The 5,439-nt window shown below is 30.8% G+C and overlaps 1 pseudogene; it reads right to left on the bottom strand.

Annotated features, from left to right (window-relative positions):
* Window positions 1-558: 558 nt before the first annotated feature.
* LOC119258386 (U2 spliceosomal RNA) lies at window positions 559-665 on the bottom strand (annotated as a pseudogene).
* Window positions 666-5,439: the final 4,774 nt, after the last annotated feature.

Below are 5,439 nucleotides of genomic sequence, written 5' to 3'. Positions count from 1 at the left end.
TACTATAACCATCAGAAATTAAGGCAAAAAGAGATTTTAAAGAAAATGTAACTGTACATTTTGTAACACACATACTTGTACATAACTGTACAAATGTAACACACATACTTGATAAATGTGCATTGTTTTCATGAAGTGAGAAACGGAATCTGATAAATGAAATGTCATGGTCAGACACTTTTAATCAATAATAAAATGCAAGTTTTTCCCCTTTGTTTAAAAAATTGTAAGTCTGATTAGATTATTAAATTGTTAACTTTCTCTGTTTTTTTTTTTTTTTGAAAAGTGAAATTGTAATCTCAAGCAGGACCTTGTCCTTGAAAATTTTTAAGGCTCAGTTAATCAACCATATTAGACACTAGACAGATATGTTTTATTCTTTCTTCACATGCATTAGCTTTTATCTGTGCTTAATGATGAGATTTCCATATGTATATGCCTTACCTTTCTGCCTTGAATTTTACTTGCTTTTTATTAACATCTGTCATTCTTGAGTCATTATTTGGATCTTATTATCTGTGAAAGATTTCACAGTTGAGAATTCTTTTGTTCACGATTAATAGTTTTTTTAAGATCTTGTAATTTAGTGAACTTTCATGTGTGAAATATTAAACTGATAAGAACAGATACTGCACTTGATTTTAGCCAAAAGGCTGAGAAGCAATTCATGTGTGAAATAAATATGGATGTGTACATACATGCGTATATCTATATGTGTCTCTGTGTTTAAAGATTGTCATATTCTTATATCTATATCTTAGGTATTTTTATAGTGCCAAGATAGATTTAGACCTGCTGATTAAATAGACATATTTAATAGCAATCATATAAAAATGGGGATGGGGAAAGCTTGCAAATAACCCTGGGAAGAATAAAGAGATACTTGATGTACTTTGTCTTAAAGGAAGAAAAAGATAGGAAGCAGAATAATATGTTATAAATTATCAATTTATGCAGTGAAACTGTGCTGTTTTTCCCCATGGGATATTTTTATGGTAAGTATTGATAAATAGCAATTGTTTTAACTGGGCTGCTACAGATATTCTATTTGGAGACAAATGTCTGGTACACTTGTTCTTCTAGTGGAAATTTAGTTTCAATTTGAGAAAAATGTAAATATGTTCAGATGCTGAAAGATAAACATATTCGATATTATTATATATTTAAAATTAATGATCTACATCCAGTGGCTATGTTTTATAGCTTATGTTGTAATTCTGGAATTCATGAGTCAACTTTGTATTTATAAAGTATTTGTGAGTAATCAATTAAATAGTAAGTTAACTTTAATGCTGTAATTGGCATACTCTGTTTCCCTTGTTTTGACATAACAACCATGTCATTGTTTCTTATGCTTGAGTTACAAAAATGATTCTAGACTCATAGGAAATCAGAGTTGGGAGAAAAATTTCATCTGATAACCTCCTTCTTGTTTATTAGAAAAAAGGTCAATCTGTGTAGAATTAATTTTATATCTTTAATTCATAGTATATCTTACTTTAAACCTTTCTATTTTCTGGTAAATAATCTTTCTTAAAAGATAAGACTTGATAGAAACCATGATTTTTATTAATTCCTTTAAGTGGTTCTTGCAGCCTGGCAATTCTACCAGGCTGGCTATAAAATTACCAAACACCTTCAGTTAGTAGAAGTCAGGGGAAGGAGGAGGAATTTCACAAATAGCAGCAGACAGAAAGTAGACTTTATTTATGGTTATGAAATGGGGTTATCGTTTTTCACTAAAATATTTTATATTCTCCAAAAGTAGTTCTTCAGTGGCTACTTGAATTTCATTCAATGAGAAATTAAAAAAGTTTGAAATGAGAATATGTTTCATGACATTTAGTAATTATAAAAATTAATATTTCTTTTATTATGATTCAAAAATTTTATGAAAAAATTAAAAGATATTTTGATGCAAAACTGGCAGAAGACATAAAATATGACAGCATGTGGTTCATTCAAAGGAGTTTTAGGATTAATTAAATTCACTTGGTATTGCTTCACAATCAAGATCAAATTTACAGACACAAGTAAAATTGACCTAAAAATAATTAGGATAAAAAAAATAATTAGGATAAAACTATAAAAGGGTCAAAAGCTTTTGATTTTTAAGAAGCTATTAAATACTAAATTTATTTTATAAGAGATTTAAGTAATTGACCAAAAAAAAAGGTAGCCAGAAGATAATGAGGTAAAATCTAAAATTTAATTTTTATCTACTCAGCCCTTTTTTTGTTTATTGTTGGCTACTTAGTGTATTTAGCAATGGATGGCCTACAGGTAATACTACATATAGAACTTATTAATATCCCAGGTTTTTTCTTTAGAATCAATTTGACTTAATTCCTTCCATAGCATTAACATCTTTTCAGAAAGAAGTATTGATGAAAATATTGATCTTTTGACAAAATCCATTTCATGGAGTACATTGATGCTATTTAATTGTTCAGTCATATTAACTAGGCCATCAAATTATATTATGTAGTTTAAGAATCTGAACCTAAGAGAAATATAAAATTGGAATAGTTTTTTTTTTATTTATCACTATAGAGTATTAAAATAGATAATAAAAATGTTTATCTCCTAAATACCTAAGAAACAGGAATACCATGTGTACTACATCTTTATGAATTTCAGTATGTCTGACAATGCAACATTTCTCTACTATCCCAACCCACAGTATTACTGAACTTTTGTCTCAGGTCTCTGTATAATTCTTGTAATTTCTTGAATACTTCATGTAAACACTTTATATAAAAATCTTCTCTCTATGGACAGAGAAATACTTTATTCTTAACAGACCGTGCTTTTGGGATTGTGACCAAAGCTATTGATCATCTTCTCAAATGAAAAGCATGCACACTAGCACATCTGTTCAAAATTTGGACCCTCTGCAGCTGCAAACTACCTTTAGTAAACTCTTCATGATTGAAATCATAATGATTTTATAATAGTGTTAGCCACAAATACTAATAGAATGTCCTACATTAGGGTGGGTTTTCAGATAATGCTTGATGGTGACTGATTAACTAATGAAAATTAAGTTTATGACAGTAATATACATGTGAAATATTTGTATCAATTTTTTTAAATGTCTAAAATGGGAGCAAATTTATTTCAGATTATAGTTGTGATTATCTTATGTAATTTTTTTTTTTTTGATCATTAAGCAAGTAAAGTTGAGACCAATCACAAAAAAAAAAATTAAACTAGACAGTGGAAACATTCTTGATAACCACTGGAAAGAGTCCTGGATATTTTATACCCTTGGGAACACATGAAAATAAGCCATTTCACTTTTCACAGTTAATTTCTCATGTGAATAAATGATCTATTTGTCATCAAGTATATGCTGATGCTTTGCACACAGTGGGTACACAATAAGCATTATTCACCAACTTAAGAAAGGGTTGTAAAATCACATAGTGAATTATTAGTATCTTAAATTGAACATATACAGAAGAGAGAGCAATCTCAAAGGGGATAATATCATTAAATTTGGCTACATGGCTCCTTCTAACATTGGAATAACCCTAGAGAAACTTTCATTTTCAATGGCAGATTATAACATTACCATAAATTTATAATGCATAGGGCAGACACCTAACTGCCTTTTACCAGCTGCCTTTTCCCTATGGATTTGATGTATTGTGAAGTAAATGTTTTGCAGTTAACTCATGTTCGAATATACTGTTAAACATGAGTAACTTATTCAATGCTAGAGAATCACACTAACATTCCTTTAGTTCTGCAAAAGAATCCTTAATTTGATATGAAGTTTGATTGTTTTAACTACACAACATAAAGGAGCCTGCACTACATCAAGACCTTTAATGGAAACTAATGGAATTTTTGGCATAAAATAGTAGAATTAATTAGATCCAGCAGTGCACACTGTTTAACTGCTAGCCTGCCATTTTACACTGATTTGAAGTCTTACATACTTAACAAAAGACATTGGGTTGATTGCACAAAGGAGTTGAACACTCTTTTCACATTCACTGTGTAAGTTATTATCCACTGTGAAAAGATTATTGACTTTTTTAAAGGAGATATTATGGAGAGAAATGATTGCTACCAGGATGACTGGTAGAATTATGTATGAGATAAGTAATAACTCTAATTTCTCATCTGCTGAATAAATGGCTTTAATTTTAAAATACTAGTTAGTGCATATGAGATTTCTGCTGAATTGAGCAGAATTATCAAAGCTGGTTTTGAAGTGTAATGGACACTAAAAGTGAAGCATAAAACAAAACAGTTTATGTATAACTTTGCTGGTTCAATAGTTATGTGTCCTAGATTGTTAGTGATGTTTCTGATGTTTTATTTCTTCCTGAATGTTGACCTGAAAAAAATTATATGTGCCTTATGCTGGGTCTAGAGTAGTAGTGCATAGATAATAACTGTGCCTCTGGTTCTCATGTAAAAATTGATCATATTTATTGATAATTGATGGCAGTTAATTGGTCTGGGGAAAAAAGATCAATGATATCATTGTAAATGTAAGTTAAGAGTCTAAAAGGATCTTGTATATTTTCCCTATAGTATTTATTTCCCATTATTGTGATTTTCTGTAATAGTTTGCATCAACTTTGATTGGTCATTGCAGATGTCTGAAAAGCTTTTAACGAAATACACACTTTTATAAAATTCCAGATCCCTTTATAGACTTTTGGATCCATGCAAATATTATATCCTCCATTTCACTATTTTTCTTTTTACCTCCAAAGATCTGTCTACTTTGCAATTATGCAGGATTATATATCTAGTTCTACCAAATAACTAGGAGTAGATGTGTGTCCTTTTGGGTTGAAGCTGGTAAGAGATGGTGAATCTTCACTGCCCCTTGTTTCCTCTGCTGTGAAGAACTGGAATATTATAAATCTTTAATGTATATCTGTAAGATGTGAGGTCTGGGGAGGAGACCAACATAAATGTGATCGTCCTTAGTGCTATTTGCCAAGTACTTCCTACTTCTTTATCCTGAGCCCTTTACTTCCTGAAGCAATGTGACTGGTTCTAGTATCTGATCTGTGAGCAGAGGTTATGATTCAATTCTGAGTAAGGGCATTATTTCTAAGTGAGAGACTTTTCTGCTCCGTTTCTTGCTATTCCTGATGGTAGGCATCTGCTATCTTGGTTCCTGAGTAATTGAAAGAGCAGACTGTGATGAACATGTAACAGCAGCAGGAATAAATATTTTTTATGTCTCTGACTTTGAGATTATTTGTTATGAGGGGTAAGTCCTGATTTTATTAAGCCATTTAGAATCGGGCATTTCTGTTTGGGCTGCTATCCTTAGTTACCCAAATACTACAGGTATAAGCAGTTCTCACTTTGCACAGTTCTGATAGGTACAGATTTCAGTTACCATAAATAACACCATCTCCCAACATCACTCTTCACTGTTTCTGCTGTCAGGAATTGTGAGTA

This window comes from Talpa occidentalis, unplaced genomic scaffold (genome assembly GCF_014898055.3).
Source record: "Talpa occidentalis isolate TD23 unplaced genomic scaffold, MPIMG_talOcc4v2.1 talOcc4.4, whole genome shotgun sequence".
NCBI classification, from domain to species: domain Eukaryota; kingdom Metazoa; phylum Chordata; class Mammalia; order Eulipotyphla; family Talpidae; genus Talpa; species Talpa occidentalis.
Note: the sequence above shows the minus strand (reverse complement) of the source record. Positions and strands in the feature narration are given on the sequence as shown.